At 38.9% G+C, this 22,830-nt stretch overlaps 1 pseudogene; it reads right to left on the minus strand.

Moving 5' to 3' along the window:
• Positions 1-301: 301 nt before the first annotated feature.
• LOC127669149 (PRAME family member 7-like) lies at positions 302-10,276 on the minus strand (annotated as a pseudogene).
• Between the last annotated feature and the right edge of the window lie 12,554 nt (positions 10,277-22,830).

A 22,830-nucleotide genomic window follows, 5' to 3' on the forward strand; every position in this document is an offset into this window, starting at 1 on the left:
CACACTTTCACAGATAAAACTATTCAACATTATGGAAGAGCAAGAAGATAGACTATGGTCATAGTAAGTCTTATGATAGCCCATGTCTGGGAAAAATGATACTTTTAACAACTCCCCCACACCCCATTTCTAGAGTGTGTGTGACTTCAGGGTCTAGTGTAGGAATGACACTGAGTCCACAATCACATCATATCACATCACAAGGAAGGTTCTGGACAGATGTTGGTTTTCAAGAGCCACTCACAATTAGTTTGACAATTCTGCGTACATACCAAGGAGCCAAAGAGTGGGAAGCAAAGAGTAAAATACAATGTCTTAATTGACTTTAATGCTACCAATATGTCTTACATGATAATTTCTTTGATCATATATCATGATGTCATAGGATAATATGAACATAAACCTAAAACTGAGGTCAGTGACTCAGTAGCACATGAGAGGAGAACATTCATAAATTGGCCATATATTTACAACATGGGGAAGTCACTGGCGATTCTGTCCCGATGGGGGCACATTTAGAAACGCAGTACCGTCTTTCTGATTCTACAAGACACCTGATGTTATTATCTTATTCTTCATTTCAAGTGACCCTTGTGGTCTCCATACACAGAACACCATTTTGATTCCAATGGATTTGAAACCACAAAGTTCCGGAACCCCATGATGAACGTACTTCCTCAGATATCATGTCCTAGCATCTAGAATCAACCTCTTCTTTACCGCCAGCAATGGCAAAGTCTGGTCTTCATATCATAGATGCAGCGACTCCAACAATAACGGCAGGTTTCTGAAGCAAATGTGATTGTCTTGGGCTGCCTTCTGGCCCTGAGAATGTCCATGAGATTTTGACACAGTTTGGAAAATCTGTCCACTATAAGATAACCCTCGTGATCATAGCACTCTAGTGGGGCAGGGTACTGCTCAACAACCAGCTTGCTTTGATTGGCCATGCATTGCAGAAGGTCCTTTATTACAGCAGTGGAGAAGTCATTCTCATAGAAATTGACAGAGGTGAGCTGTGAGCACTGGCCCAGAGCAGGCAAAAGGATTTTGAGCTGAGAGTCATTCATCCTGCAGTTCTCTAACTGCAGGGTTTGCAGAGTTTCAGATTCATTCTCTAGGGGAATTCAGAGACTCTTGGAACAGGACTTGGGAAGCACTACATCATCGAAGTGCAGGTGTTTCAGTTGATAGAGCCTCTGACACACTGACGTGTGTTTCAAGTCTGACTTGGAGAGTTGGCAGACAGTCATAGACAAGGACTCCAAGGGACTCTTCAGGCATCTAGAGAAAGAACAAGAAAAATTTTCTGACTCATGGTGCTGGAGGACTCTAGTAAGATTGATACTGACACAGAGAATCCACATATGTAGAGTCAATCTATGCTTATGTTGAAGGTCTACCCTGGGGAAACAGCATGTTGGTGTCTCCTCATAGCATTGTTTACTGAAGCATATTACACTCAGGTAGGGTGGGATCAGACCGCATGTCTGCAACAACCCTTCCTCACTCTGTCAGAGAACTAGAGTTTGCACCATCACACTAGGAGAGCACACCTAGAAAGAACTAGCACAGAAGGGTTCTGGCAATATCTTGGCCTATGTCCTGCAGACTTTATCCATGTCCCGGCAATCTCCACAGTTTTTATCCCTGATCACAGTGTTTCACCTCTGACACTGATGACCCCCACCACAGTGTCACAGATTTCCCGTCTACTTAGTCAAAACTTGTGTTCAAATCTTTATGGAGAAGTAGAGGCTGACTGACTCCAATAGAGGAACAAACGGATTCCTGTTCTCACAAATCTTTGTAGAGGGTAGTTGTGGAGCCTCCCCATATCTGTCCTTTTACCTTGAATCAGTTTTGCCTGGATCCCAAAGGGTAATATGGAAAGCACACTTACAGCATCTGACCCACACAATGGACATGCTTACAAGACAGCTTTCTCAATATTCCTTACCCCAGCCAATACTCTTCAACATAAGTGGGGACCGAATCAAGTGAGCTCCATTAAGAAGGAAACAGTCCACACATTGATAGTGTAATAAGTGCATCACGGTAACATCCTCTATGACCGTCACACCTGAGATGCCCACAAATGACTGGAGTAAAGGGAAAGGTTGTTGCTATAACAGAAACAGATCACTATCCTTCCTTACCTGAACAACAGTTTCATGTTGTCACTGGAAAAGTAGCCACCATTCATGGAGAGGTGTTGGAGATAGTTGAGTTTGGAGAACTGAGAAAGGAGTTTGGCAGCACATCTGCAAAATGAAGCACACCACTAACTGAGATCCTCAATCTTATTTCCCTTAGATGGAATTTGCGAAGATTTCTCATCAGGCCAAAGCAAGGTGCAAAGCAACCTAGAAAGGATAGGTCCTGTTTTGTGTATATTTCCAATTCCTCAATATAGTTTGGCTGAAAAATGTTCAAGATCTCCCTGATAATCTCCACTGGGAAGTGACAAATCTTCATCTTCAGACAGCATAGCCTCAAAGAGTCTTTTCTCTGCTGGGCCCATTGTAGTAAGCATGTTTGATGTTGTTGCAGAGAGAAGTCAAGGCTCAGGTCAGTGACCACCTTCAAACACTGCCTCAGTGCATATCTAGGAATGTGCTTTGCAACTTGTTTCTCATTCCCAGTCTTTGCTGAGCAGACTTCATCCTTTCTTCCAGCCCATACATCCCAAAAATCCTGGTGCACATCTCTCAAGTCCAGGACTTGAAGCTTCCTGCTTCTGTGAAAGATAAAGGCAAAGTTTCATAATGTAAAATGAACCAACATGGAGTTAGCCTGGATCCCACATGTCTAAGATCAGCTCCATCACAGTACTTCACACCAGGCAGGCAAGGAGCTGCATCTGGAGACGTGACCCACATCCCTTCATTCATTTGCTCTTGACTTGTGTCTATTCCATATCTAGTGCCTGTAGGAAAGGCACAGAAAGGCTCATCCTAACATGGTTCCTTGTACCCTGAGCTGTCCTGACCTATGACTATCATTTAGGTCAGTTTTCAAATTGAATAGTATTTCCACATATCCCCATGTCAATGGCATCATTATCCCCTGTGCTGTTTCCCCCATTCTTCCTGCCCTAATGTTTGTCTTACCACTATCCCCATGATTAACCATTTAGCCTCCTTGGGCCTTGCTTACCTGGGACTAACATTCTGTGTCAGCACTATATCTATGCCATCCAGCTTGCAAGTCCTCCACATCAGGGGTTTTCATCAGCGCCCCCACAGGGAGGCAGGTAAAGGGCCAGGCTGCCACCATTGCCTTCAATATCTGTGTGTGTCTTCCATTGAAGGCCTCTAGGAAGAGTGGTGGGGAAAGCACAGTGGGCAGGTAGACCAGATCAGAGGAGTTTATGGCATCTTTCCTCAGCAGCACATCCAGTGCCAGCTACTGGAGTGTGGGAGGGTTGTAGGTGCTCATCCTGCTAGATATTCAGTCAGAAGCAACCTGGTGAAGCATTTAGGAGACATAATTTCAGGCTAAGTTTTCAGAAGTCCTATTTCTCACATATTGCATGAACCAGAAATATAGAGCCCATGCTCTGGCAATAATGGAGAACACAGTCTGCCCAATTATACAGTCCTGTGGTCTCCAAGCCACAAATTAATCACCCTCAGCATGTGGATTCTCTTTTAAGCACCCACAGTAGAAAAAGTTATCCACTGTTGCATGGAATATCAACCCATGCTTCTCTTAATCTCATGTCTAGTATAAAGCAAAGGTTCAGACTGGACAAAGTCTTGTGTCAGGAAAAAGGACACTGAACATCTTTGCAGGCCCTGAAAAAAATATTCTGCTTATGTCGCAGATGCAACCAGGCTTATTGTCCTTGCAATAGATTGATCCCTCCAGGGAAGGGCTAAGGAGATCCTATGAGATGCCTGTATGTATGTATCACTTAACTCTTTGAAGGCCAGGGTGAGAAATCTGGGCTATATTATATTGTTTTGGGAAATGAGGTAAAATTCATAGCCACCTGGATATATAATCAGACCACATCTAAAATGTAAAACCTATGCCAGGTGGTTCTGGCACATGCCTTTAATCCCAGTACTTGGGAGGCAGAAGCAGGCAGATATCTGAGTTAGAGGCCAGCCAGGGCTACACAGAGAAACCCTGTCTCAAAAAACCAAAACAAATAAATATAAATTAATTAATTAATTAATTAAAGAAGTAAATAAAAATAAATACATAAATACATAAAATGCAAAACCTAACTAAAACCTGCAACTTTCCCCAGAGATTTGAAAAGCCATGCTATTGAATGAGAGCGCCTGCTCATGTGAGTCTTAGAGGAGAAGCCAAGTTTACATAGGCTACAGGGAGGGGAGTTTCCCATGACAAGTTAGAGTTCAGACAAAGAAAGAGATGAGACATTATACCTATCAGTACTTCCAAATGTTTGTTTATACTTTAAAATATGTTATTGCCTAGAAAAGATGCTTCCGTTCAGTTGGCTCTCCTTCCAATCTTGAATGGAACTCATTATGTAGCCCAGGCTTACTGTCACACACTATGCTCCTGTGTGTGGTTAGCAGCCTTGGATTTTCTTTTTTTCCTCCACTATACATGCCTAGAGCCCTTTGCTTTTAGAACTCTGCGTAGATGCCAAACAAGCCTCTAAAACAACATAACTGAAGCCCTTTAGAGGAAGAGTTGGGAGAATTTCACACCAGTCTAATCTATAAAGTATATTTCATGCTAGTTCAGGTTCAGGAAAATCAAGTAAAGTAGGATTTTAGGGGCTGGAGAGATGGCTCAGTGGTTAAGAGCACTGCTCTTCTGGAGGTCATGAGTTCAAATCTCAGCAACCTTATGGTGGATCACAACCATCTGTAATGAGATCTGATGCCCTCTTTTGATGAGTCTGAAGACAGCTACAGAGTACTCACATATAATAAATAAATCTTTAAAAAAATAGTATTTTAAATGTCTTCATTGAAGTTATTCCATAGTGGGGTCTGTTTCCACTACACAAATGCTCTTCCATTCAGCAAAAATTCCAGATAATCTACTTCTTTTTATTTTATTTCATGTAATGATGAGGTGTCTTCTTGTAGCCAAGTCTTGCCTGCATTGTGATATTTTGCACCCAGTACATTCATTTGGTTTCCAGGTGTGGTTGCTATATACATTTTTTTTACATTCCTGGATATTTACATACATACACACATACATATCTTACACAATGTCTAATCATCTGGACAACAATGAAGCAACCACATTTCCACAGCTTTACATCCTGGGTGAGCTGTGGCTTCAGGGACACAAGCCAAAAGCCAGAATTTCCGGCTTGTGTTCCTGAAACCTTCTCAAGTGTAATTTGTAAGGTCTACTTTAGAAGAAATTCTAGTTCATATACTTGCAAAACCATAATCTGTGAAACATAGTTTAAGAGACTACAGACAGATTAAATTATAAAGATGAACCTAACTGAAATTCCAGATAAAGTCTAGAAAACTGGATGAAACCAGAAGGACCAAGAGTTCCAGCCCTCCTATGGAGCTCTGAGGGATTAAACCACCAATCAAGAGCACACATGGAGGGACCCATGGCTCCAGCTGCATATACAGCAGAGGATGGCCTTGTTGGACATCAATGGGAGGAGAGGTGCTGGATCCTGTGAAGGCTCAGTGTCCCAGTGTGTGTGTGTGTGGGGGGAGAGGGGAATGACAGACCAGGGAAGCAGAAGTGAGTGGGTTGGCCAGCAGGGGGAGGGGAATGGATAGGGGACTTTCAGAGGAGAAAAGAGGAAAGGGAATAGCCTTTGAAATGTAAATAAACACCAGGCAGTGGTGGCACATGCCTTTAATCTCAGCACTTGGGAGGCAGAAGCAGTGGCAGAGGCAGGCAGATTTCTGAGTTCAAGGGCAGCCTGGTCTATAGAGTGAGCTCCAGGACAGCCAGGACTACACAGAGAAACCCTGTCTCGAAAAACCAAAATAAATTTTTAAAAAAGTAAATAAACAAAATATCTAAAATATCTTGTAATAAAAAAAGAGTTCAAGCCCAGATTCTTCAATGACATTCTATCTTTAAAACCTCAGCAATTCCCATGTAATCCGATTTCTCATTAAAACTGAAGTCTATCCTATTTAAACAATATACACTGGAAATGAAGTTATAGCTAGATCATGATAAGGCTAGGCCAGCTTGCAGGAAACCTCCTTATGGAGGTAAATTTTTTACCTGATATGGACACTGGCTCCAGGGTTCCTACTCCCAGCAGGACCAGGCAGTGATCCAAGCTTGAGGACACTGACATCTCTTTGCCTTCCTCTGAGCCTTTTATACAGTTTTCTTCTCTCACCTCCCCATAGCCCTACCTTCCTCACACAAGCTTCTTCTTTCTCATTGGTCCATTGAATCCCCACCCACTCAATCCTGTTAAAGAATTCCCCCACCCCCCACCCCAAGACAGGGTTTCCCCCTGTAGCCCTGGCTGTTCTGGAACTCACTTTGTAGACCAGGCTGGCCTCAAACTCAGAAATCTGCGTGCCTCTGCCTCACAAGTGCTGGGATTAAAGGGGTGTGCCACCACTGCCTGGCTTTTTTGTTTGTTTGTTTGTTTTTGTAAAGATTCACATTTCCTGCTGTTGGTTGATTGAATCAGAGTTTCTGATTCAGTCCTCCAAGGAGGATCTTCTTGTGTGAAATCAAAAACACAGAATTAAAAAGTCCAGATTCCTCTGTCTGCTTGACTGACTTGTGTTAGTTCATATCTACACTTGTTTATATATGGATATAATTACTCTATGTGGTTTTAATGTCTCTGTTTGTGCATTTGTTTCAGTGTATTCATTACTGTGAACATGTACTTGACTGTGTAGGGAGTTGTATTTTAGCAAAAGTTTAAATACCGAGGTTTTCTCTCAAAACAACAAGACCACAATAATTAAAAGCCAAATACAAAACAAAGAAAGGAAGAAACAAAACCCATATGCTCATGTTGATGACGTGAAAGTGTTGCAGTTGGTTGCATGAACCTGCAAGCCTTGCTACAGAGAAGTTTAGTTGGGATAATGTTTGGTCAAGGACTTTAGAACCATCATGATCAAGATGGGTACTTAGTTATAAGTGTGAAAACCAAGATCAAAGCATTATGAGATGGAAGTCAAAGAAATAATAAGGCTCTAACAACACAGCTGTGCAATCCCTGCACGTGGTACACACCATTGAACTCTAGCAGTAACAGCAGGAACATGTCTATGAGTTTCAGGGCAGCCTGATCCAGACAGTGAGAACAAATTTCTTTAGCCATGCATAGAGGTACACCCCTTTAATCATAGCACTCAGAAGGCAAATGGAGGTAGATCTCTTTGAGTTCCTAGCCAGGATGCTCTAGAGAGAGGATTCAAGGACCCCCCAGAGCTGTACAAGGTGATACTATTTTAGGGATGACAGGGGCCTGGGGGCTGGCAGGCAAAGCTTTAATAAGCACCCATGCATTCTCAGTATTTGGTGCCTACCTTTGATTCTAGTAGTCCAAAAGCAAACACAGGAGGATCTCTGTGGGTTTCAGGCCAACTGGATCCACACAGTGAGAACTTGTCCAACAATATCAAATTCCAAACACAAAACAGTGGTACCTTTCTCGAAGAAAACTGTAGAAACCTCAGTTCATCAAATGGACCTTGAGAACCTATTTAACCAGTGACCCTAGACAGGTTTAGAGTTAAAAGTACTGGTTCCAAACTCGAAGACCACAGTTGTATTTCTAGATCCCAGGAAGATAACACATCTGAAAGGTTTTCTCCCACCTCCACATGTGCACCATGACAAATGGCCCAATCACCAGTAATTAGAAATCAAAACTTGCTGGGAATTTGGTACCTGCCTTTAATCCTAGAACTTGTGAGGCAGAGGCAGGCAAATCTCTATGAAATATGGATCCCCTGTGTATTATCTTGGGTTCTCTAGAGTCAGAGAATGTATGGGCAGACTCTATATAGTTAGAAAATTTGTCGATGACTTACAGTCTGTAATTCAACTCTCCCAAAATGGGCAGCAGCAGCTGTGGATGGAAGTCCAAGGATCTAGCAGTTGCTCAGTCCCACAAGGCAAGCAGGCAAGGAAGAGTGAGTAAATCTTCCTTCTTCCAATGTCCTTATATATCTGAAGTAGAGGGTATAGCCCGGATTAAAGGCTGTAGGTCTCCAACAGAGTGTGTGGACAAGATTAAAGGCATGTGGGTCTCCTGCAGACGGTGTGGCTTAGATTAAAGGCATGCACCTCTATGCCTTTAATCCCAGATGACCTTGAACTGGGAGATCTACTTGTCTTAATCATCTGGAATTCATAGCCTGGACACCCCTTCATTGAAGGGGTTCTGCATCTGTAAACTGGCTCAAGACTGTAAATGGATTCACTGGCTGAGGTTGCCTTTTGCCATGATCCAATGCAGCCTTTCTATTATTTGAGGATTTTTCTGCTTATACAGATCAAACAGATATGCAGTAGGTTTCCTATGTATTTCATCCCTGGAAACACCATGATTGATTAGCCAGCACCAAAGGTTCAAACGACTTATATCATTATAAATTCCACCTCTCTGCCCATTACAGGGTATGTTATTATAAACATTGTTTTGTTTACGCTGTCCATTATAATAACTACGATCACCTTGTCTCTGGCAATTCAATGCTGCCACCTGGCCCTTGTTCACTCGGGGCCAAATTAAACCCATTGAATTTAATTCATCTAATTGAGCAGCAGCATCTCCAACCCTAAGTTCTGGCACAAGGAAAAGGGCAAGAACAAAACTCTTTAAATGTGCTGGTGCCCCTCTCACCAGTTTGGGTCTTATAGGACTGGTGAAGGGCATATCTTCAGGACCTTCCCACTGTGGAGGATTGGGGTTTACACAACGTATCCACTCTAACATTGAAATTTCCCTAAGCCTTAAAATACCTTCATCAACACTAAGCCAAGGGATATCAGGCATCTCCAACTCCTTTTCAGTAGGCCATCAAACAAGCTTTTGACACCTTTTTTTTAACTGTGCGAACTTCCATGTTAAAACTAGAATCTCCACTCAGAGGGCCCATGCCAATAAACTCAGCCTGCTCTACTTTTATGTTCCTTTCACCATTATTCCACACTCTTAAAATCCATCCCCATGCATATTACCCAGACTTCTGCTTGAATGAATTAGCAAACTCATTAAGCTCCTTATTAGTATAGTGTATTTCCTCATGGACTACACTTTCTATCTCCCCTTTAGGGGCCTGCTTTGCCTTGAGTCTGGTTATAGGTCTAGAAGAAACTATTGGTGGGCCCTGAGAAACATCAGTATTTTCAGCAAAAGTCACTGCTAGTTTATCAGACTCTGAGGGATTAATATCCTCAAGTGGAGAAGGCATTATTTCAAGGGGTGGGGCTGAGGGTACTACTTCTTCAGGTGGAGCAAATTCTTAAAAATCTGAAGATTCAAAGTTCTCAATTTCAACAGGGTCTTCCCACACATCCCCATCCCAAGTTATAGGATCCCATTCTTTGCCAATTAATGCCCTTACTTTAACTGCTGACACCTTCTGAGGTTGAGACTTAAATTTTCGCTGTAATTCAGCCAACCTTATAATGAGGACTTCAGTTTGATTTTCTGCTACTTGAGGTCTATGGCTGCTAGAGAGTAGATTCTTTTCAAGGGCACACTTAGCAACTTTTAGATTGTTTACTTGAGTCTGGAGTTCTTCAATTTTATCACACAACTCCTTCCTTTCCTTCATTGTTTTTCCCCCCGAGATGCTAAGAGCAACCAGCCAGCAAAATCATTTTCTGATTTTTTTTCCCCAACTTGGAGAAAGTATTGTATATCACCAAATCACCTAATTCATCAAGATAATCAATGGCATTAGCTTCTTTAATCTTAAGATATAGTTTCATCCATGGGTCTTCAATATTCCCCGAGCTCCCAGGAGGGAGAGAATCTGGAGAAGTTTCAGTAGTTGAAGGTGATATTGGATCAACCAACCAACTCCAAAATTTTGAAACATTCATCCTTATACTTCTGCTTCTCTAGAACCACTCCCAGTACCAACTTAGTTTGGGTTCTCTAGAGTCACAGAACATATGGATAGTCTTTATATAGTTAGGGAATTTGTCAATGACTTACAGTCTATAGTCCAACTCCCCAACAATGATCAGCAGCAGCTGTGGATGGAAGTCCAAGGATCTAGCAGTTTCTCAGTCCCACGAGGCAAGCAGGTAAGGAAGAGTGAGAGAGAATCTTCTTTCTTCCAATGTCCTTATATATCTCCATCAGAGGGTGTAGTCCAGATTAAAGGCTGTAGGTCTCCAAGAGAGGGTGTGGCCCAGATTATTAGCTTGTGGGTCTCCAGCAGAGGGTGTGGCCCAGATTAAAGGCATGTGCATCCATACCGTTAATCCCAAATGATCTTGAACTCGGAGATCTCCTTGTCTTAGCCGCTATGATTCAAGTTCTCCATGCCAAGATCCAGGTCAGAAACTTATATCTCTGAGCCTCCAAATTAGGTTCATAGGTGAGCCTTCCAATTCTAGTCTGTAGTTCATTCCAGATATAGTCAAGTTGACAACCAGGAATAGCCACTAAAATATCCAAGATTATTTTATAGTTTCTTATTCAACTGTACTGTAATTTAGTTAAAGGGTGGCATTGAGAGATAGAACTACGTATCAATTTACATGTATAGAAAATTTTTCATATCATATCTAGTGTCTTACATCTATGAATTCTTAAATTATATTTATCTCTAAAGATCCCTCATTAATTATGATTATTTCAAGACATTTATTTAGAAATTTAGTATGTCTCATAGTAAAAACTTTATTGCAATTGAAATTTTAAGTTTCAAATATCTCCCTTAATGATTATTATGCCTTGTTTTAGAATACCAGCAAGAAGTTATGAGCTTTTTCTGGTAATGATTTTTGCTACTGATGAGATCAACAAGAATCCTTATCTTTTACCCAATATGTCTTTGATGTTCTCCATCATTGTTGGTTTGTGCCAAGATACATTGGGAGTTCTGGATATATTATATTCACAACAAAACAATAGCATGGATTTTATTAATTATATCTGTTTAAAATATGAAATTTGTGATGTAGACATTAGAGGACCATCTTGGAAAACGCCCTTAAAACTTGCCGTTCATTCTAGGACACCAAAGGTAAGAATGTATGACACTGAATAAATCAACAACATTAAATTCCATTTAAATGTGCCAACAATAAAAATTTTAAAGCATGAATTTATGAGTGTTCTGCTACAAATACACACAGACAGACACAGACAGACACAATATATATCACTGTATAAACATATCACAATATAGATAGATAGATAGATAGATAGATAGACAGATAGTTATAAAGGAATTAAACAATCAGGTCATAAATGTACAGGACAAACAGTTGAAACTGTGTTCTAGAAAATTCAGACTTGTTAGGAACAGACTAGAATATAAATGGAATAATACATGCTATTTAGAATAAAATCATACTCTACTTGAGAGGAGTTTGGAAAGGTGTGCAACATTATTTGTATATAATTCCAAAGATTCTAATAATCATATTCCACATGCAGATATTTCATCTACTCTTTTACATCCTTTAGGTTTTCTTTGGACCATTTAATCCTAACCTAAGTGACCATGACCAGTTTCCTTATGTCCACCAGGTAGCCTCCAAGGACACACATTTGTCCCTTGGCATGGTCACCTTGATGCTTCATTTTAGATGGACTTGGATAGGACTGGTCATCTCAGATGATGACCAGGGCATTCAGTTTCTCTCAGATTTAAGAGAAGAAATGCAAAGTCATGAAATCTGTTTAGCTTTTGTAAATGTGATTCCAGAAACCTTGCAGACATACCTGACAGAGTCTTTGATATATGATAAGCAAATTATGGCATCTTCAGCAAAGGTTGTTATCATTTATGGTGAAATGAACTCCACTTTAGAAGTCAGCTTTGGACGATGGGAATATTTAGGTGCTCAGAGAATCTGGATCACAACTTCACAATGGGATGTTATCACAAATAAAAAGGAATTCAGTCTTGATTTCTTCCATGGGACTGTCACTTTGGCACATCAAGGTAGTGACATGACTAAATTTAGGAATTTTATGCAAACTGTGGATACTAACAAATACCCAATATACATTTCTGAGTCTATACTGTGTTGGAATTATTTCAATTGTTCAATCTCTAAAAACAGAAATAATATGGAACATTTCAAATTCAACAACACATTGGAATGGATAGCACTGCACAAATATGACATGGCCCTGAGTGAAGAAGGTTACAATTTATATAATGCTGTTTACACTGTGGCCCACACCTACCATGAACTAATTCTTCAACAAGTACAACACAAATACTATACAAATACAGATACCAGCAGAATACAAAGGAATATTTACTGACTGTCAGCAGGTTAAGTTTCTTATATTTCATTATGCGTAGCTACGTCAATATGATCTTTAAAATGGACCCAGAGAAACACATGTACATTTGTTAGAGATTATTCTCTCAGCAGAAATATTTCTACACTACAAAACTCCCTAATTAATCTTTTACATGGATGAACATCATGCACATGGAAAACATTTAATAGGAAACAATCTTATTTTAAGATATCAGAGAGTTCTGTGAAAACACATCTCAACATTTCATCAAATTTTTTCAAAAGTCAAAATAATACCCAAGGGTTATATAATAAAGACTTATGTGATGACTAGAGTAGAATATTTTTCTAAAGAGTGATTTCTCCAGAATCAGTACATGTGCTGAATCTAATAGTTACTCATTTAAATTAACAATGATTTACAAAGCCACAAATGATTAAGACTGTACACATTATTAAGTTTATTTTTATCTCATATTTGTTTATTGACTATACATGAAAGGTCAACAGACATTCTTTATTTTCACACATATTCAGAATTCCTGTTCATTTGCTCATTCATGGCTACATTTTTAAAAATGTATTTTTGACTAACATGGACACACACATGCACTCATACACATTCACTCACACCATGTTACTTGTTATATGGTAATCATTTTTCTAGACCATTTAAACATGGATTATTAATATGAAGTATATGAATTTTCAGATATAAATGAGTTATTACTCCCGTATTTTACTACACAGGATCACTTCAATGCAGCTGTTTTTGTGAAAGTCATAAGAAATTGGGGGAAATTCTCAATTTGGCTCTCCCTTTATTGATATGCATATGTAAACATCTAATGAAGGATTTCATTTAGGTGTCTTCCTTGCTGAAGACCAGGGTATTTGTTAACCCTGTTGGAGAATTGGTTAACATGAACCATAGGGAATATCAGTGTACAGAATATGACATTTTCATCATTTGGAATTTTCCACAAGGCTTTGGATTAAAAGTGAAAATAGGAAGCTATTATCCTTGCATCCCACAGATGCAACAACTTCATATATCTAAAGATGTGGAGTGGGCCACAGGAGAAACTTTGGTTGGTATTCTACAATTTTTAGCTTTTTTCAAGATATTTAATTTTTAAATATGAGGCAGTCAAGTAATATCTCTGTGGTTAAGACCAATTGCTACTCTTGCAAAAGAACATTCTCAGTTATAAGCATCAGAATGTGATCACTCCTAACTTCATGTAAATCTGGTGTTAGGGATCAAAGGCCTCTGGATTCCATGTTTGTACCCAAATGCCAATTTACCCCTTGCCCGTCCACTGTCACTGCCCGGAGCACAGAGAGGGTTTGCACTCCATCCCCCTGCAAACTTTCCTGAGCGGTTAGCCCGTGTCTTGCCAGGCCTCTCCAAACTCACAGACTTCATCTGCGGAGACGACAAGAGGACAGCGTGGAGTTACTCCAGCGCTCAAAAAAAAAAAAAAAAAAACAAAAAAAAACACACAAACAAACAACAACAAAAAAAAAAAAACCCCCGCAGCATGGAGCACTATCTTCATCTGAATGCGCAAGTGAAGGCGGTTCCATTCCACAATGCTCTGAGCCCGGGAAGCTCAGCAATCTGAGCTGACCAATGCGCACATTCAAACTCCCAGCCCACTTTCATTCACAAAAAATTAAAGACAGGAAATGACAACAGTCCAGGAGGCTGGATGCAGGGCGGGGCGCTGTGGTGATGTCAGGGGTGGTGCCAGCAGTTGCTGGGTGACGGACAGGGACGCCAACATGGCGCCTGCCAGGGGCTGAGGTTCACAATCACAGGGTGGTGGCAGGGCTCGGTGGACGTCAGGGGGCATGGCCAGAGGTTGCTGGGTGACAGTCAGGGAATCCAACATGGCTGAAAAAAGCACATGAAACAAAATAAAAGAGCAAAAGGGAATGAGGGGATGAAAATATGTGTGGCCATTATGGACGAAGTATGGAGGTTCTTCATAACCTCAAAAAATAGGACTGTCCTATCCAGCTACATCAATCCTATGTATATACCCAAAAGAATCCAAAAACAGCATTACCACAAAAGGTACCTGCGCGCATAATACTTACTGAAATTCTATTCACTATTAAAGATGCAAGTCAGCTTAAATGTCCATCAATAGATGAAGCCAAATAAAATGTAATTATGTTTACAAAATGGAATTTTATTCAGCTATAAAGGATACAATGGCTTAAAGGGCAAAGTACTTGTCATACAAGACCAACAGCAATTTTAATAAGCAGAATCAACATGAAAGTGAAAGAAGAAAATCAACTTGACAAACTTGTTCTCTGACTTCTACAGGCACTCTGTAGTACAACTGTGCAAACACTTACTCATAAAATATCACAGTTTCAAAAAAGTAATAATTTAACATTTTAAAAAAGGAGTGAAATATGTAACTTGCAAGATAATAAGGAAATAGAACCCATCATATGTTGAGTGAAATAAGCTAAACTAAGATAAATATTTAATGTTTTGTCTTATAAATCTCTCAAGACTTTATTATGCATGTATTTGTGCACATAAGTATATTTGCATGTGTTTGTATATCATGAATATAGAAGGAATACTATTTGAGAAGTGGAAGGAAACAAGCAGTAGGGGAGAGGAAAGAGAACAATAGAAGTGGTCATAGTGCAAGTGCAAAAACCAAAACAACTTAACAATGAGCAAAGCCATAAAAAAAAAGCACACATTAAGATTGTTTTCATGGGACTGGAGAGATGGCTCAGCAGTGAAGAGCATTGACTGCTCTTCTGAAGGTCCTGAGTTCAAATTCCAGCAACCACAAGGTGGTTCCCAACCATCTGTAATGAAATCTGATGCCCTCTCTTCTAGTGTGTATGAAGACAGCTATAGTGTACTTAGATATAATAAATAAATCTTTTTTTTAAAAAGATTGCTTTTATGTTAGCTCAGTGGGCTCATGCTAACATACATAAAGGCAAAACACACATACACATAAATTTAAGCCCAAAAAAAAAAAAAAACCCTCAGCTGGGAGGTAGTGATGCAAACCTCTATTTGCAGTACTTGGGAGTCAAAAACAGGCCTATATCTTGAGTTCCAGGCCAGCCTGGTCTACAGAGGGAGTACCAGGACAACCAGGGCTACACAGAGAAACGAACACTGTCTTGGGGGTAGGGGAAAGGAGATTGTTTCTATGCAAGAGAAAAGTGAAGGTGAAGATGATTTACACGTTTTCTGAAAACAAGTGGTAATTTGCCCCACAGATTTATAGACACAATCAATATGGACACTGCTGAACACTGCATGAAGAACAGTTGTTCAGTATCTTCATAGTTCTAAAAGACAAAAGATAAGTTGCAAAGCAAGCCATGAATTATTTGAGAAGATTAAAAATTATACCTGGAGGCTAAGAGGATGGTTCCACACTTGACTTATAAGCACCAGAACCTAAGTTTGATCCCAGAACCCACAAAGAATTACCAGGGTTACAAAACGGCACATAGTTAGTTGTAATCCCAGTCTTGAAGAGGCCGAATCCCTGTGGCTCTCTGATCACCTATCTCAAAGGAAATAGAAAGTGTCCTGAAGACAACATATAAGGTTGTTCTCTGGCCTTCACATGCACACATATGCACTGGTATGTTATGTGTACATACACATATACACTTTTTTTAAAATAAAAAAAAATATTTTTTGAGACAGGGTCTCTGGCTGGCCTTGAACTCAAGAGATCCACCAGCCTCTGCCTCTGAAATGTTGGGATTAAAAGGATATACCATCATCCCCAGCCTTAAGATATTTTTAAAATAATCCATAAGGGGGACTGGACAGATGGCACATTGGTCCTTGCTGCTCTTGCATAGTATACAGCACACACATGGAAGCTCACAATCACTTGTAACTCCAATTCAAGGGAACCCAATGCTCTTTTCTGGCTTTCTTAAGACACTAGGCCTACACATGGTACGTATGTATACATATATACACACATACATGCAGGCAAACCCTCATTGTTAACAAATAATTCTTAATATATAATTAACTTTTAGAAACCTACAGGTAAACACTGTAGCACAGAAAGACCTATAATTCCAGCAACTAGCAAGCCTGATGGAGAATACCTAGGCTTCAAATCCAATCTGGGCTACAGAGTGAATTCAAAGCCAGTTTTGGCGTTAGAAAAGAGGAGGAAGGAAGGAAGGAAGGAAGGAAAGAAGGAAGGAAGGAAGGAAGGAAGGAAGGAAGGAAGGAAGGAAGGAAGGAAGGAAGGAAGGAAGGAAGGAAGGAAAAGAAAAGAGAGAGAAAGAAAGAAAGAAAGGAAAGAAAGAAAGAAAGAAAGAAAGAAAGAAAGAAAGAAAGAAAGAAAGAAAGAAAGAAAGAAAGAAAGAAAGGAAGGAAGGAAGGAAGGAAGGAAGGAAGGAAGGAAGGAAGGAAGGAAGGAAGGAAGAAAGAAAGAAAGGAAGAAAGGGGAAAGACAGAATGCCCCTCTAGCTCTTGCAAACTTGCCTAGCATGTTTAAGGACATAAGTTCAACCCCTGGTACCACAAAGCAAACAAATCTACAAGAATATTTAAAAGTCAGTGATAAAGCAGTTTACACAGTTAGCACAACTGTAATAGACTTCCCAGCTAACTATAGAAAACAATTATTAAACATGAAAATATTTAAAAAATAAATTTGGGGAATCTGGAGAGATGGTTCAGCAGTTAAGAGCACTGACTGCTCTTCCAGAGGTCCTGAGTTCAATTCCCAGCAACCACAGGGTGGCTTACAATTATGTGTAATGGGATCTGATACCCTCTTCTGTTGTGTCTGAAGACAGCTACAATGTGCTCATATATTAATTAATTAGCTAATTAATTAATACGTCTATCTTTTTTAAAAAAAGGTGAATTTGAAGTAGTGAGATGGCTCAGTAGACTGCCACCAAGTCTGATGATCTGAATTCAAGCCCTGAAACCATTACATGGTAGAAGGAAGAGTACCAATTTCCACAAGTTGTCCTCTAACCTCCACATGAGCACATTAAACACACAATAAAAACATTGGGGTGGTTTAAACTAAAATGTCCCCAGCAGGCTCATGTATTTGAATACTTGGTTACCAGCTGTTGTTGCCATTTTGAAGATGTTATGAAAACTTTATGAGGTTTGACTTTGCTAAAAGAAGTCTATCACTAAGAGATAATTCCTATTTTGGCCATGTGCTGCTATGTTCCACAGCCCCACACCCTTGACATTATATTCTTCTGGAACCACAGTCAAAATAAATTCTTCTCTAAGTTGCATTTGGCCAAGGTATTTTATCACAGCGAAAGAAAACTAATACATGGATAAATATAACAAAAAAATTTAAATGAATTTACAATCCCAACAAAAAATTTACAAAGTCTTCTAGTGGAAACACATGTGGAAATAAACATAGTCTAAGAATTTGAATAGGCCACCATAAACCAAGTTAGAGTAAGAAAGGAAAAAACTTGCACAACTTTTTTAAAAAGTAAAGGACTTTCTGTGCCTCTATTCTCTTATGGGGTGTAACCAAATTTCTTTGACAAACCAAACCCGTCCTCTAAGATTTTACTCTATCTCAATCCTATTCATCCTCTACTGATCTGGACTCCTGACATTCTCACGTTGCCTCACAGTTTCTTCCATCATTAAACCCTTCCAAATTGGAGGGCAACTCTTCAAGACATGGAATGAGACAAAAGAAAGTGAAACCATATGATTTAAGACAGGACATTTATAGCGAAGTTAAACATTGTATGCAGCAAGGATACTCCTTAAATTGTGGGAGTAAACTACTCAAAACACCTTCAAGAAGTCCTTGAAACTCATTAGATTCACTAGGCTCCTCTTTTCCCAAGCATATGTATAAGGTAAAGACTGCTGAGAGTTACTCTCACACATTCTGAGTTACCTAGAAGAGGCAGACACCAGCTAAAATGAATGCCCCCAGGGGGAGGGAGACGACGACTAGAAAGGACACCCCCAAATTGCTGAACTGCTATCAGGTTATACAATGAAGCCCAGGTTTACAATTTTCATGAGCTGTCACCCGTCTGGGTAGGCTTTACTGATATAGTGTCTTCTGAGTCATTTCTGCTTTATCACTGACTTTTAATTTAAATATTCTTGTAGGTTTGTTTGCTTTGTGGTCATTTTTGAGCCCCCCATAAAATTTTTTTTTAAAAGCTAGGGTGGTAGTTCATGCCTGTAATCTCAGAACTCAGGAGGCTAAGACAGAAAGATCTCCAAGCCAAAGCTGAGAGCTACAAATTAAGTTTTGGGCCAGCCTAAGCAAAGACTTTCTTTATATTTATGTGAATATATCTATGTGAGTTCCTCCTGTAGCTTCTATGGCACTTCTCCCTATGTAAAATGTTCATTTTTTTTAAGATTTATTTATTTATTATATGTAAGTACACTGTAGCTGTCTTCAGAAGACACTCCATAAGAGGGCATTGAATCCAATTACAGATGGTTGTGAACCACCATGTGTTTGCTGGTATTTGAACTCAGGGCCTCAGGAAGAGCAGTCAGTGCTCTTAACCACTGAGCCATCTCACCAGTCCCAGAAAGGTTCATTTTAATCTCATTGATAAAGACATTGAAAGCAGAAATAACTTCACATGGATACAAACATTAAATTCCCCTAACTTGCAAGCCATTCTTTACAGAGTGAGGAAATCAAAGCCTCCATTAGAATAATGGTGGTTACTCTGGCTGTCCTGCTAAGAAACAAAGCTAGAGTATTACAATGCTGAGCAAACTTAGAAACACATTTTATAAATTAATTTTTAAATAAAAGTAAATAAATACATATTTTTAAGTAAACAAGTAAATTATAGGATACTCTTTCAACATATTTGGGTATCTATTAAAAGTACTTTAATACCTTGTGGGTATTGTTTAAAAGCCTTCCCTGAATTGAATGATTCAGTAAGCATGATAATGGTAAGTGTGCAGTGACCTAACAAATATTAACTAACAAAAGATACAACAATGTCTAAGATCCTGTTCTAAATTCATTGTCCTGTTCCCTGACCATAAGAGGTGCAGGTGAAAAAAACAGAAGCAAAGGAAGCTGACCTGTAAAACCTTTCTAAAGCAATCAAAACTTTTAAAGCCTATCTTCTTGACTTAGAAATGGCTATTCCTAGAAGAGAAATAACTGGAACATAAAATTATTTTCGCTGGAAAAATTCAATAATAATTCAAGTAATTTTAATTACAACTTTAAAAACTCAAAATGAAAGAAATATTATAGTACCAGGATATGAAAAATAATTACATACCTATTTAGTATACTTTGAAAGAGTAGATGCTGGCATGAGAAAATTTAATTGTTTGAAGAATGAAATATGGCAAATATATCATCTATCTCTTTAAAAAACAGAAAGTGGGGTTGCAGAGATGGCTCAGTTGTCAAGATCACTTGCTGCTCTTGCAGAGAACCTGGGTTCAGTTCCCAGCATTGGCATAGTGGCTAACAAGCATCTGTAACTTCAACTCCAGGTCATCTGACAGCCTCTTCTGACTTACTTGAACTCCAGGCACACAGGTGTACAGACATACATTCAGGCAAAGCATTCATGTATGCAAAATAACAAATCTTCAAAACATTTTAATAGGAAAACAAAAACTAAATTCTTCAAGTGTATACATAAAAAAAAAAAAAAAAAACCCTTTGACCTAATATTCTAGTCTATTATTCAAGAGTTCCAAAGTGCCAATATGAACCTAAGCCAATAAAAATTCTTAAATTTTTTTCAAAAACTACATAGTTTGCCCATGGTTCTGAAGGATGGAGACAGATGGAAGAACATGAACTGGTCAGCAAAGTGTAGGGAGCAAAATCCTCACAGAGGGGCTGAGGCGAAGGAGGAAGGCTAAATCTTCTGGGCAGAACCCCAGAGAGGCGCCAAGTCAGTGACCGATGAACAAGGAAGGTCAGTAGTGAGAAGTGGGACTGAAAACATCTGTCATAGCAAGAAGTCAAGAGAGAATGTCTAAAGTTGATAAACCAAAAACACAGACACTATAAACATATCATTTAGAAGCATGGAGTTAAATCCCCAGGAAATCTGAACCAAAAATATTTTATGAAAGCAGTTGTCCCTAGGGAGCAGCAACAACTCTTTAGTAGCAGTTTATTAGTAGAATTTTAGGTATTTAATTTTTAAGCTTTTATTATTTGTAATTTACATTTTATTCATTTTGTCTGAATATACAACCATAATTTTACTTATTAAGTCAGGGCTATAACTTATTTGACAGTGTTAGTCACCAACAAGATGTGGAATCAAACAAATCTACCGTAATTTGACCAGAATTACTTTCTCCTAACAGAAACAAAAAATAGTATTGTTAGTAAATGTATCGTTTCAGTTATAAAACATTTGCTTATATGTGTATACTAAAATGCTAGCCAAAATACCTTCCTGTTATTTTGTTTTGTTTATTTTATGAGACAGGGTGTCTGTGTGTATCTCTGGCTGTTCTAGAACTTGTTCTACAGACCAAGCTGACCTCAAATCCAGAGATCTGCCTATCTCTGCTTTCCCGAGTGCTGGGAAGACTTCCACTTCCACCTAACCTACCTTACTGTTTCTATGATCAATTTAGCAGCCAGAGAAACCCCTATAAACCTAAATCGTGTTGCTGTTCATATGGAAGCCTAATCTCACTTGGTGAGGGCCTTAAAAAGTCCTTCAGAATTTACCAGTATCTCACTCCCACCTTCTGTCTCTGGGTTCAGCTACTCTATCATTTTCCTGCAACATTCTCATCTATATCCCCGTTGCAGATGCTGCACTTGTGGTACCCTTCACACATTCACATTCACTCCCTCACCAAGCATTCTTAAATGTCACCCTAACTTTAATTATGACTCCCATGTTCTTAGGAAATGTAAACTTTTCCTTTCCACTTAGTATTCTACTACATTTTATTGATTGTGTTTCACTCCTTTACTTCACCTAGAATGCTAGTTCTGAAGGAACATGAATTTTTGTTTATTAAAGCCCCAGGATCTATTATCTATGGCAATAAGTGTTTGACAAGCTAATGGTTGGTTAAAAACAAAACAAACAAACAAACAAACAAACAAACCCAGAAACATCACAGGAAGCAGTCACAATATTGATAATTAAGCAAAATAGTTTAGAATCCTTAAGAGATTCTGAGATGTATATTTGCACCTCAGGGGGAAGAAGACAGAGAGAAAATTAACACAAACTTGCTCATGAGAGGACCTGCTCCATTAACAAGTGAAATGGCCTTTTTTATTCAAAGTCAGAGTAATAATCTCACACATTAACAACAACTAGTCACAGTCCCATTGTCCACTACAGCCTTCAAGTCTGAATAAAGATCAGGAGCACATTGTTCACCATCTTCAGTTTCCCACCCAGAACAAACACAAAGAACAAATTGGTACTCTGGAGAAATTCTTACAAAAGAACTTTTCATTGTGGTACACATGAGTGATAGAGAATACATCAGTCATAACGTCAAAGAATTTCATCTATTCTGCATGGTAACTTACACAATAAAAAATAACCTTTATAGACTTTTAATGACTATAAGTAAAAAGTAATTAATCATAAGTAAAAAGTAATTAATCATCCTTTATTGATACACAGAAACATACACAACAAACAGAATTCTACTATGTGCAAGCAGTTTATACATCTTCAGAAAGAATTATGATTGAGCTTTTACCAAATCTCAAGTCATTAACAAAACACAAAATCTGACACAAAGACTTAATCAAAATCATTTGTTTTTGTGTTCACAGAGAATAGATTTTGACATGGCTACTCTACAACTGTTTTGAACCCATCTTCTCAAAAACAACATAGCTTCACCTTTTGACATTACAAGTACTAAAAGCATTTGTAAATAGAAGGTAAATTGAAAATCCTGCTCACATACATACATAACAAAACTGAATGAAGTGGTGAAGCCACTATCAAAATGAAACTAACAAACAAAACAAATCCACATTATAAGTAGTAGTCCTAATACTGAAGAGAACAAACTTAGTAAAGATTATCAAGAAAATAACATATCAGAACAGATCAAAGGAAGCATTTAGTAAATAATGAAATGGAGCCGGAAATGAAGATGGGCAATTATATAACTAATGCTTAAGAAAGAATTCCAAAAATTAAAGCATATAAGATATCTAAGAAATTTTCCTGAACCCACCAATCGAGATGGCTTACCACTAACAGGAAAAATGTAATAGAGAATCACACCAAGAGCGAGATAAAAAAGAGAGTCTAATAAAGTTACCGAACTTCAAGGATAAAGAAAGAAATCTGCCAATACTCAGGCAGAAGTAGGTCACCTACAAAGGGAAAAAAAAAAAGTCAGGCTGGTCCCAGACTTCCCTATAG

Source organism: Apodemus sylvaticus, chromosome 19 (genome assembly GCF_947179515.1).
Source record: "Apodemus sylvaticus chromosome 19, mApoSyl1.1, whole genome shotgun sequence".
NCBI lineage: Eukaryota > Metazoa > Chordata > Mammalia > Rodentia > Muridae > Apodemus > Apodemus sylvaticus.